We start from the raw sequence: 13624 nt of genomic DNA on the forward strand, positions 1-13624 counted from the left end.
TGGCTCAAAATGGAAGCTCGAAGTTGCAGTCAGCTCTGTGTTTTAGTATAGCGGAAATGGCGATGGGACCGATAGCCTTCCTGCGGTGACGTCACAGATGTCAAGGTCATTCACTCAGACCGCTACCTATATGCATCATTTTAATCATAATTACTATATTAGATTTATTGTTAACGCTTAAAACTATTCCTGTGCCATTCTTGAGGTCTCAAGGCATTTATAAACAAAAAGTGAGGCCATGGCTCTGTGTATCTCCTTTAAGGAACTCTAGGAAGTTTGCCTGCCCCCCTTGCAAGACTGAAGGTTTTAAGAATAGTTTTATAATGAGTTTTGCATTTACATCTTAATATTTCAATTCTAGTCAAATTTTAAAGTTTAAATTAAATTTTTTTTTCATTCTTGTGCATTTGTTAACTTAAACGTAATTCAGCCAAAATGGCTGCAGTGTTTTAGTAAATAAAGTATCTTAATAGTTGGAGTTTAAAATTACTGGTACATTAGAGGACATCCTGGCTGTTTTATAACAACGTTCTGAATGCAAGCGTACTGTCCTGCTTCACAAAAAAAGTTTTATATTTCAGATTCATGCAAACAGTTTCACAAATGAAATGGATCTTCTAATGACGTCGGATATATGCAGCGCATGTTTGGAGGGGGGTGTGTTGGGTTTTTTGCACCAAGCTTTGTCCTGCTTGCTCATGTAGAGTAGGCTACAGTTGTGCTCATAAGTTTACATACCCTGACAGAATCTATGATTCTTTGACCATTTTTCAGAGAATATGAATGATAACACAAAAACATCTTTTCCACTCATGCTTAGTGGTTGGGTGAAACCATTTGTCAAACAACTGTGTTTTCTCTTTTTAAATCATAATGACAACAGAAACTACCCAAATGACCCTGATCAAAAGTTCACATACCCTGGTGATTTTGGCCTGATAACATGCACAGAAGTTGACACAAATGGGTTTGAATGACTACTAAAGGTAACGTCCTCACCTGTGATCTGTTTGCTTGTAATCAGTGTATGTGCATAAAAGCTGAGTGAGTTTCTGGGATCCAGACAGACTCTTGCATCTTTCATCCAACCACTGACGTTTCTGGATTCTGAGTCATGGGGAAAGCAAAAGAATTGTCAACGGATCTACGGGAAAAGGTAGTTGAACTGTATAAAACAGGAAAGGGATACAAAAAGATCTCATTCATTATCTCTAGCCGCTTTATCCTTCTACAGGGTCGCAGGCAAGCTGGAGCCTATCCCAGCTGACTATGGGCGAAAGGCGGGGTACACCCTGGACAAGTCGCCAGGTCATCACAGGGCTGACACATAGACACAGACTCACACTCACATTCACACCTACGGTCAATTTAGAGTCACCAGTTAACCTAACCTGCATGTCTTTGGACTGTGGGGGAAACCGGAGCACCCGGAGGAAACCCACGCGGACACGGGGAGAACATGCAAACTCCGCACAGAAAGGCCCTCGCCGGCCCCGGGGCTCGAACCCAGGACCTTCTTGCTGTGAGGCGACAGCGCTAACCACTACACCACCGTGCCGCCCGGATACAAAAAGATATCCAAGGAATTGATAATGCCAGTCAGCAGTGTTCAAACTGTGATTAACAAATGGAAAATCAGGGGCTCTGTTAAAACCAAGCGAATGCCACAAATGGCCCTTTTCCACTACCCTTTTTCAGCTCACTTCAGCCCGACACGGCTCGCGTTTCGACTACCAAAGAACAGCACGACTCGGCTCGCTTCAGCCCTGCTTAGCCCCTAAAACTCGCACCGTTTTGGAGTGGGGCTGAAGCGAGCCGAGTGAGGCTGGGGGCGTGAGCAGACACTCCCCTGTGCACTGATTGGTGAGGAGGAGTGTCCTCACATGCCCACACACGCCCCGCGAGCACGCTGGGATCTGTAAACACCGTAAACCCGGAAGAATAATAATTACGAATTACGAGAATTTCTGAAGCCTTATGCGCCTCGCCTCATCTATACACTCTTGCCAGTATCTGTTGGCGTTGTTGGTGACAACAAGCCACAGCACCAAGACCAGCAACACTAACGACTCCATGTCCTCCATGTTTATTGTTTACTATTCGGGTCGTGAGACTACCGCTTAAAAGATCACTGTCACTGTTTGCGCTGCGTAACAACATCACGTGACGTCCACCCACTTTCGCTAACTCCACCCAATGTGTCCACCCACTTCCAGCCAGCACGGTTCAGCGCGGTTGTAGTCGAAATGCAACTTCAATAGCCCCGCTCAGCTCGACTCAGCCCAACTCAGCCGCGTTTGTAGTGGAAAAGCGGCAAAAGTATCTCGCCTACAATACACCAAACAGCATGGAGACAAGCCTCAAAACTTCTGGAACAAGGTAATTTGGAGTGATGAGACCAAAATTGAACTTTTTGGCCACAACCATAAACATTACATTTGGAGAGGTGTCAACAAGGCCTACGATGAAAGGAACGCCACTCCTACTGTAAAGCATGGAGGTGGATCGCTGATGTTTTGGGGATGTGTGAGCTACAAAGGCACAGGAAACTTGGTCAAAGTTGAAGGAAAGATGAATGCAGCACGTTATCAGCAAATACTGGAGGCAAATTTGCACTCATCACCCCGGAAGCTGCGCATGGGGCCGACTTGGACATTCCAACATGACAATGATCCAAAACACAAGGCCAAGTCGACCTGTCATTGGCTACAGCAGAACAAAGTGAAGGTTCTGGAGTGGCCATCTCAGTCTCCTGACCTCAATATCATTGAGCCACTCTGGGGAGATCTCAAGCGCGCAGTTCATGCAAGACAGCCCAGGAATTTACAGGAACTGGAGGCTGTTTGCCAAGAAGAATGGGCAGCTTTACCATCTGAGAAAATAAAGAGCCTCATCCACGACTACCACAAAAGACTTCAGGCTGTCATTGATGTTAGAGGGGGCAATACACGGTATTAAGAACTGGGGTATGTAAACTTTTGATCAGGGTCATTCATATTCTCTGAAAAAAGGCCAAGAAAGCAAAAATTCTGCCAGGGTATGTAAACTTATGAGCACAACTGTATATGTTTGTCACTTTCAGTTTTCACAATTTTTTTAAAGACTTTTTTTTTTTACATTTTTATAATTGTCTTGTGTAATTATAACTGCAGAGTTGCTTTTGTAAACATTATGAAAATATAATACATTTAATTCTGGTTAATTATGCTTCCTATTGTAGGTATTATGCGCCATCTTGTGTCTAAGAACTACAACTCCCAGCCAACTTCCGCGTTGACTACGTCACGCCTGGGCGGGATCACGTACATCACATTCTTCAGGTTTCACATAAGAGACTTGGAAACTCCATTTTCCTTTGTCTCTAAGTCTGATCCTGAGCGGAACAGACCTAAAAAAAGACACTCACCCTCGGACCGTCCGAAACCACATTTCAGCGTGTTTTCCTCTTCTGGTCTACTCTTGATCACGGTAGACTCCGGAAACACGCGCGCTGTAACTCAAGTGAGTTATAAACCGGTTTTTCAATTATTTTTTTCAGTACGTACTAGACTGCAACCAAAAGGCAGTTTATTGGTGTTGGGAGCGGCTGGACCGTCCTAACCCTGTCTGATCAGAACTTTCTTCTCACGAGCTACGAAGATCTTCAAAGAAAACTTCAGAGCAACCGCTCTCACTTCTCTCTCTCTCACCGAAGCGCAAACTTCTCCAGCCTGCCTGCCATTTCCACGGAGAGAGACTGTGTTTTCGACAGAAGACGAGACTTTTTGCAGTAAGAACAGGCATTGGGCAAAAGTTTAAGTCTTAGGAATTAGTTATTCACTTAATGTGAAGTTATCTGAAGTTAAATGAAGTGTATACACTGAATTTTGGTTCTCTATCATTTGTTTGTTGATTTAAAATTGGTTAATCCATAAGTTTGTGCATGTCTCTCTCTCTCTTATTCTTTTACTAATATCCTCAATCTCCTTAACATACATTTTGACCTTATTAAGATTTCAGTGAGTTTGATAATGTTATGAGTGTGGAATTCCTTTGTTACTTAGAAAACACATGCTCACTAAGGCCAAGTTTACATTAGACCGTATCTGTCTCGTTTTCTTCGCGGATGCACTGTCCGTTTACATTAAACCGCCTGGAAACGCCGGGAAACGGGAATCCGCCAGGGTCCACGTATTCAATCCAGAGCGTGTCAGCTCCGGTGCTGTGTAAACATTGAGAATACGCGGATACGCTGTGCTGAGCTCTAGCTGGCGTCGTCATTGGACAACGTCACTGTGACATCCACCTTCCTGACTCGCTGGCGTTGGTCATGTGACGCGACTGCTGAAAAACGGCGCGGACTTCCGCCTTGTATCACCTTTCGTTAAAGAGTATAAAAGTATGAAAATACTGCCCATTGTGTACTTATGATTGTCTTTAGGCTTGCCATCCTTCCACTTGCAAGTGGTAAGTGATATGCGCTGGGATCACACACACAGCGGCTCAGTCCCAAAAACACTGCTTGTGCACTTCACTCGCGTACTCTGTGAGCTGCGCAGGGCCGGAGTGCGCACCCTCCAGAGGGCACTCGCTGTTCAGGGCAGAGTGATTTGGAGCGCAGGATGCCTGCGGAGCCGAGCGTATCCGTGTATTGGTGTTGCTGTGTGCATGCAAATCATGTATTGGTGTTGCTGTGTGCACACTAATCATTTTAAAAACATTAATCTGATGATCCGCTGATACGGTCTACTGTAAACATGGGCTAAGTCATGAGGATTCACTTCCCCCCCATGCGCGCACACATACCAAGATTGCAGATAAACATTCCAACTTCAAGAGAGACCCAAGGTGTCTCTCTCTCTCTCCCTCTCTCTCACCCACACACACATTCATATACACACACCTCACTGTATATTCCAACTGATTATCCATTTTTGATCTTTGTATAATAAATTCATTTATTATCAAAATTGTGTGGTGTCTATCTGCTGTTCTAATACTTTTGAGGTGGCCCAATTGCAAAGAATTCAAAGGTGTAGACAATTTATGTAATTATGGTAAGTGATCAATAATGAGGTACCATAATTTAGCTGTTTGGTAATTTAACCAGGATTAATGGTATGATTCACTGATTCACTGATTCGATTCACTGATTCGATTCACTGAATGATTCACTTCAAACGATTCAAATTAGACTGATTCTATGGTATGATTCAATTCAAATGAGTCAAATTAAACGATTCAATAGGATTGATTCATTTTAATTATTAACCTTCAAATTTAATGAGACTGACTTCATGTAATTATTAAAGATTGATCACTTATCCAATCCTAAATACACAAAATCATTAATTACACCTACACTATAGATTTACATTAGAAAATAAATTTGCATTTTGAGAACCGGCTGTATACACTACACCAAGTCACTTTAACTTCAATCTCTCGTTGTAGAATTTACTGGGGGAACAAAACCGAATATCGAGGCTATACTTCATTCGATTAGATTCAACTTTATTGTCCTTGTGTAGAGTACAGGTACAAAACCAACGAAATGCAGTTTGCATCTCATCTGAAGTGCAAAATACAGTATTATTTCCAGGTAAGTGCCAGAAGTACTGCAGCATAGTGATGCTATGTCACAGTACATACAGTGATGGACAGTGGAGAGTTACAGTATACAAATGTTTGTTAATATTTACAGAGGGGAAGTGGACAGGATGGACTCGGGACAACACTTTGACAACTATGGAGCTAGACGTTCCTAACCGAAGGCTGTCTTCAGTGTCGGGCCTTTCTCCTGTACAAACATGAGGCCTAATTGTAAATAAGCTGTGATTTATAATTTAAGCAATCTTGCACGAGCAGGAATGCTGTTGTGATTTGGCCATAGATCCTTACAGCCAGGCTAATATTCAGTACAGCAGCACAATTGAGTATGAAGCTGCTTTTATACAAGAAATTAATATCAAGTAAGTGAAATCCAGACATAACGTGGCCAAATCTTTTGTTTGCCCCATGAACCAAAATAATTTCCAAAGAAGCCACAGCTGGATAGAGCTTTGCATGTTGCCATGCAAGGCACAGATTGATTGACAGTACGTAGTAACAGTAAGTTTCCGTGTAATGAACTACTGCTAGAGTTGGAATTTTATGCTGCGGACTGATGCGAACAGTGAAGTATCTCACTCCCTCACTCATCCCTTGACTGGCATCGTCGGGGAGACATAGCAGCCGCTGAGGTCGATATCCTCTTCCAGTTCTTCCTGTCGCTTGTGGCTCGGATGTTCTCTGGGAGGCTCCTCTGGGTCCACTCGGTGATATTGTTCGTCCAGGCTTTCCTCTGCCTTCCTCTTCGGCGTGTGCCTTCAACCATTCCCTGCAGGATCGTTTTGCTGAGGGTGTTGTGGCGTGTTGTGTGGCCAAACCAAGCGAGCTTTCTCTTCTTTACTGTGACAAGGAGAGGTTCATAGGGTCCTACTAGTCTCCTGACTTCGCTCTTGACAAATTCGTTAGTTTTCCGCTCCCTATTGTGGGTGCAATCAGTTAATTATTGAAATTAAGTGATCAATCTCATTAAATCAGTCTCATTAAATTTGAAGGTTAATAATTAAAATGAATCAATCCCATTGAATCGTTTACTTTGACTCATTTGAATTGAATCATACCATAGAATCAGTCTCATTTGAAGTGAATCATTCAGTGAATCATTTAGTGAATCGTTCAGTGAATCATTTAGTGAATCATACCATTAATCCTGGATAAATTGCCAAACAGCTAGATTATGGTATATTTCCTAATTATTATTGATCACTTACTATATTACATAACTTATATGCACCTTTTTGAATTCTTTGAGAGATTGGGGACTTCAGAAATATTGTTCACACCAACAAGATGAATACACACAGCTTTGATAAATGGATTTATTATAACAAAAGATAAAAATGGATAATCAACATATACAAATATGATATGGTGTGTGTGTGTGTGTGTGTGTGTGTGTGTGTGTGTGTATGGTCTAGCTTGTGCTAGCTAAACAAAGGAATGTTATCTAAATAGAACAAAGGATTAGCTCTGTTGCTAATGTGTGCTTGTGTGTGTGTGTGTGTGGGAAGGACTTGACCATGTGTTTAGCCTCGTGTAGCTAACTACACGTGGTGGAGGCCTAGATTAGCCTTGTGTTGCTAGTGTGTTTGTGAAAGGCCCTATGGCCTAGCTAAAGTGTGTTTGTTAGGCCTGGTGAGGTCTACTGAGCACGTGTTGCTAAAGACAAAGGAATTAGCCGTAGCTAACGTGTGCTAAAAGAAATCAACCATAGGCCAATTTCACTAGCTTATAACAGTACTGAATCCCCTGAAATCTTAATGCAGTCAAGATGTATAATAAGACAACTAAATATGTTAGTAGTAAAGAAAAGCATGCACAGCCTATCTATTAAAAACAATTGAGAGATTAACAAAATAAATCAACACGCTGCGTGTTTTAACAGTGTAACAATAAACCTGGGTTTAAATTCACACTATTTCAATAAAAGCAAATTCCTAAGACTATCTTAATTATGCCCAAATGCCAAAATCTTACTTAATCCTGCCTTTAGCAAGATATGAAGAAATATTTGCCGTTGTAGTTTCGGGCCTCTCGTGATGGAGGCGTAGAGAACTTTCTGGTCCAGCGGAGCACTTGGGTGGTTCCCGTGGAAAGCAGAGGATTCTTGGTCCGAACTTCAGCGTTCGTGAGGAAAAGTCTCTGATCAGAATAAGATGCACAGCGCTTTTGAGTTAAAAAGGGATTCAATCGCTTCTTAACTTTTAATTGCCTGGGCTGCAGTCGTGACGTCACTTCTAATACGAGTAAACCGGTTGTAACTCAGGTTGAGTTTAAAGATCGCGCGACTCTAGAGTTTACCTTGGCCAAGGGTAAGAAATCGCGCTGAATGATGGATCTTGCAAGAAGGAAGTGTTTTCGGGTTTGAGAGCATCTCTTTTGTGCGTCTAGATTCCTTGAAAACCGGACGCGAGAGAGACAAAGAGCGGAACTTCCGCCTGGACTTATGCGCGCATGTCGGACTGACGTAGATGATCCCGCCCACGCGTGACGTAGGTCACGCGGCAGAGGACTGGGAATTGTAGTTCTTAGAGACAAAATGGCGGCATGATACCTACACTATAGTTTATTTGTCGGGAGTCGGCGAAAGCATTTGGTCTTGAATGCTTGGATTCTTCTTTTGCTCTCAGCCAACAGCATCCAGGTCTCACGGTCGTACAGGAATATAGAGATAAGTGATTGAAACAGCTTGAATTTGGTCTTAAAACTCATGTTACTTTTCTATATCCTCTGGAGTCTTGCCATTGCTGCCAAGGGTAGCCAGTTGACCAAATCTGCATGTCTTTTGACTGTGGGAGGAAACCGCAGAACCCAGAGGAAACCCATGCATACTGCTTTTTGATCAACAGGAAATGGGTCCTTGAACTCGCTCTGTTCAAGATTTGTTGAACCTTGGTGCCAGCTAATGAGCCAGCCCACATTTTGACCAGTTTTGAGCAGAACCATTATAATCAAGGATGCATGATGAACAGAGGGTGTTGCACAATGCACAGCAGGAATAAACAGTAGTAGCAAGATGGCGGAGAACATTTATTACTTGCAAGCTTTTGTTTCGTTACTGCAGATATTTGTTTTTGTTCCATTTTTTCGGAAGACAAACATTTCCATTGCGTTCTCCATTGCTGTGCTTCCTCTCCAAACTAAAGACACACACACTGGAAAAACCAGCTATATTTTGGTTCGATCTGGTAACCAACTTTTCAGGTTCTGAATCTATTTATTTTTGGTTGAGATTTGACTTTTTTCGAACAACAGGGAATGGGTTCTGTTCTGATTTGTGCACCAAATTTTGAACTTTTCAGAGCATTTTGACAAACTCAATCCTTGATTTATAGTGGTTCTGCTCAAAACTGATATAAACACGAGTCGGTTCTCTAATTGGCACCAAGGTTCAAAGAATCCTAAACAGAACTGACTTACAGTAAAAACCTGTTCTCTGTTGGTTGAAAACAGGTATGAATGAATTGAAATTTGGGAGAGGACCCGGAATGGAACCTGCTTCCTGTTGGTGGGAAAGGGGTATCGGGCGAAAGGGGTATCAGGCACAAGAACAGCATGCAAATTCTGTACCGAATGGCCTAGTTTGAATTCCGGTCCTGCTTGCTGTGAGGCGACAGTGTTGAACCACTGCACCGCCGTCCCGCCTACTGCCCAAGTTTTTGTTTTATCTGTAACCGCTTATCCTGTGCAGGGTCGCAGGGGGCAAGCTGGAGCCTACCCCAGCTGACCATGAGCGAGAGGCAGGGTACACCCTGGACAAGTCACCAGCTCATCGCAGGGCACACACATCGAGACACAACCAACCACTCAGTCAATTTAGAGCCACCAATTAACCTAACCTGCATATCTTTGGACTGTAGGAGGAAACCCATACAGACATGGCGAGAACATGCAAACTCCACACAGAAAGGCCCTCGGTCGAACCCAGAACCTTCTTACTGCCCAAGTTCCTGATATGATACCATGAGTGAATGTTACAGGAACGTTCCTAGAAGATTAGTTTGTAATTAACAACAAACAGTACCCAAACGTCACCTTTTGGTAAACGTTGACAATTATTATATAACATCTACAACACCAAAAAAAAAAAGCAATAATCAGAAGGTAAGCAAGGAGTGTGCACTTTTTTTTTTTTTTTTTTTTTTTTTAAATTGTCAAATATCATTGCATACATTTTGTATAAAAATATATATATAACACAGGGGCTTCAAAGTTTGGGAGAATAGCAGGTACAAATAATTTACAGCAGGGTGCAAAATGGTAAAATGTCTGCCAGCAGCAGACATAATGCATGCAAAGCGTGCAGGGAGATATTTATATATTTTATTTATTTTATATATATTTATTTATATAAATAAATAAATATATATATATATATATATATATATATATATATATATATATATATATATATATATATATATAAGGCCCCGATATGATCCATACGTACTGGCTGAAGAAGCTAACTGCACTCCATGAACGCCTAGCAGCACAGATGAACCAGCTGCTGAGGGATGGGACCCACCCAGAATGGCTAACCCAAGGCAGGACAGTCCTAATCATGAAGGACCCCCAGAAGGGACCCATCCCATCCAACTACCGGCCAATTACCTGTCTCTGCACAACATGGAAGGCCCTGTCAGGCATCATTGCAGCAAAAATGAGTAAGCATGTGGCTCAATACATGAGCAAGGCACAGAAAGGAATTGGCAGTAACACCAGAGGAGCCAAGCACCAGCTACTGGTTGATAGAACAGTCGCCCGAGACTGTAAGAAGAGACAGACCAACCTGTGCACTGCCTGGATTGACTACAAGAAAGCCTACGACTCAATGCCACACACATGGATACTGGAATGTCTGGAACTGTATAAGATCAACAGGAACCTAAGGACCTTCATCCAGAGCTCAATGGAAATGTGGAAGACAACCCTAGAGGCCAACTCAAAACCCATTGCCCAAGTCAACATCAAGTGCGGCATATACCAAGGAGATGCGCCATCACCACTGCTGTTCTGCATAGGCCTGAACCCCCTCAGTCGAATCATCACGAAGAGCGGCTACAGGTACCGATTCCGTAGTGGGGCAACAATCAGCCACCTGCTCTACATGGATGACATCAAGCTGTATGCCAGGAACGAGCGAGAAATAGACTCGCTGATCCACACCACCCGGATCTACAGCGATGACATAGGGATGTCATTCGGATTGGACAAGTGTGGCCGGATGGTCTCAAAGAGAGGCAAGATGATCCGGACTGAGGGGATTGACCTACCAGAGGGCAACATAGGTGATATCCAAGACAGCTACAAGTACCTTGGCATCCCACAGGCTAATGGAAACCATGAAGAGACCACAAGGAAGTCAACCACAGCCAAATACCTCCAGAGAGTAAGGCAGGTCCTGAAAAGTCAGCTGAATGGTAAGAACAAGGTCCGAGCCATCAACATGTATGCACTACCAGTCATCAGATACCCCGCTGGTATCATAAACTGCCCAAAGGAGGAGATAGAAGCCACAGATATCAAGACTAGAAAGCTCCTCACCATGCATGGAGGGTTCCACCCCAAGTCCAGCACCCTGAGACTATACACTAAGTGGAAAGAGGGAGGCCGAGGGCTAGTGAGCATCAAGACCACGGTCCAGGATGAAACATCGAAAATCCGAGAATACATCAGAAAGATGGCCCCAAAGGATGAACTGCTAAGTGAATGTCTCAGGCAGCAGAACCCTGATGAGAGCGCAGAGGAGGAGGAGGAACAGACAACCTGGAGGGACAAACCCCTACATGGCATGTACCACCGTCAGATAGAGGAAGTGGCTGATATCAAGAAATCCTACCAGTGGCTGGATAATGCAGGACTGACAGACAGCACAGAGGCACTAATCATGGCAGCACAAGAACAGGCCATAAGCACAAGAGCCATAGAGGCCAGGATCTACCAGAGTAGATCAGACCCAAGATGCAGACTGTGCAAAGAAACCCCTGAAACAGTCCAGCACATAGTAGCAGGGTGTAAGATGCTAGCTGGATCAGCGTACATGGAGAGGCACAACCAAGTGGCTGGGATAGTATACAGGAACATCTGCAACCAGTATGGAATAGAAGTACCCAAGTCCCAATGGGCCATACCACAGAAGGTGGCTGAGAACAAGAGGGCCAAGGTTCTGTGGGACTTCAGCTTCCAGACTGACAAACAGATCCTGGCTAACCAACCGGACATAGTGGTGGTGGACAAAGAGCAGAAGAGGGTGGTGGTGATAGATGTGGCGATCCCAGCTGACGCCAACATCAGGAAGAAGGAACATGAGAAACTTGAAGTATCAAGGGTTGAAAGAGCAGCTGGAACGGATGTGGAAGGTCAAGGGTTGCGTGGTCCCCGTGGTAGTGGGGGCACTTGGGGCAGTAACCCCCAAACTGGTTGAGTGGCTCCAGCAAATCCCAGGAACAACATCTGAAGCCTCAGTCCAGAAGAGCGCAGTCCTAGGAACATTGAAGATACTGCGCAGAACCCTCAAACTCCTAGGCCTCTGGTAGAGGACCCGAGCTTGAGGATGACATGGATACCACCCCCCCGCCGGGGGTGAGAAGGAGATTATATATATATAATATAATGAGAGAGAGAGAGATGCAAGTACGAATTTTTCATGGGGCAGGATGGTTTGGAACAGGTCATCTAAAATTGGGATAACATTTACCCGGGACGGGTATTTGAGGCGGGTCGTCTAGCTTAAGCTTGATTAACGTTGTTACGCACGCCAGTGTTTCCCACAGAAATTTTGGAGACTATGGAGGCAGCCCATGGGGGGGCGCGGGGGTTGTTTAAAATTGAGTGATATGTTAAATATTAAGTCATTACTGAAACTATTGATTAAAAAAACAGACACTGAGAAATGGTCCTATAAACAACTTTACCAGTATAAAAGATTACCAGGACTACAGAAATGCAGAAAAATAGGCTTTACTTATCCAAATGCACCTGTTGGTTCAAAAGTTAAAGTGCAGAGAACCTCACAGCACAACATGAAGTTACCTTAAAATATAATATAAATGCCTCAGCTTTCATGGAAGAAAAAACACTATTAATACTAGTACTGTGTGCAGGCAGTCTCTCCTGAAGACTAAATTAAACAATAATTATAAACTAATAAAATAAATGGCTCAGGCTTCATAGAAGAAAAAAACAATTGGAACAGAATCTCACAGTATGATGCTGAAGCTGCCTAAACAATGGAAAATAAAATACCATTTTGGCAAAAACGTTGGCATCCATTAATTTCTTGTATTAAGTAAAAAAAAAAATGTTGCCAGATACTGCTGACGTTTTACAGCCCAAAATATGTTCAAAACCCGCCAAAATGCACTTAAAACCGCCCAATTGGGCGGGAAACCGCGCAATCTGGCAACACAGGCAGTAATGGCTGCACTCTTGTCGAGGATGTAAACAAAGTTGACGCGGCAACGGACATACATGACATAGTGGATGTAATTTATGTTCACAACTTTTTTTGCCGTCAGAAATATTTAATATTAAATTTTGTGACTCGACTGACAGTAGCCGGCGGCATAACAAGCCACAGCCGGCGATTTGCCGCCGGTGACCGGCTACTTTTGAGACCGCTGTAACAGTCTGCCAGGGGTTATGGCATGGAAATAATAGTAGAAAAACAAATAAACAGAAACAGGAAAATAAATAAAATTACATGAATGCGTTGTACAGCACAAAAAGGGAATAAGACTTCACAGCTTTCTTATTAAGAGAACAAGAGATGAACGCTATATAATGATTTACATAAATGGAGAATTCAATAAAGGTTGGCTTTACATTTTTAAATTTTGACTTGTGTATATAATGTTTGGCTAAAATGATGAGGTTAATTAAGTAAAACTCAGAAGTGGCATTCCTATCTTGAGTAACAAAACCAAAAAGAGTACATTTTCCCATTTCAAAGCAAAATCAGAGTAGGCCAAGGAGTGTGCACTGCAGAAGCGTGTTGTCTGGATGGTGACGTGCGTAATCCATGCCCCGCCCATTAAGC

This window comes from Neoarius graeffei, chromosome 15 (genome assembly GCF_027579695.1).
Source record: "Neoarius graeffei isolate fNeoGra1 chromosome 15, fNeoGra1.pri, whole genome shotgun sequence".
In the NCBI taxonomy this organism is placed as follows: Eukaryota; Metazoa; Chordata; class Actinopteri; order Siluriformes; family Ariidae; genus Neoarius; species Neoarius graeffei.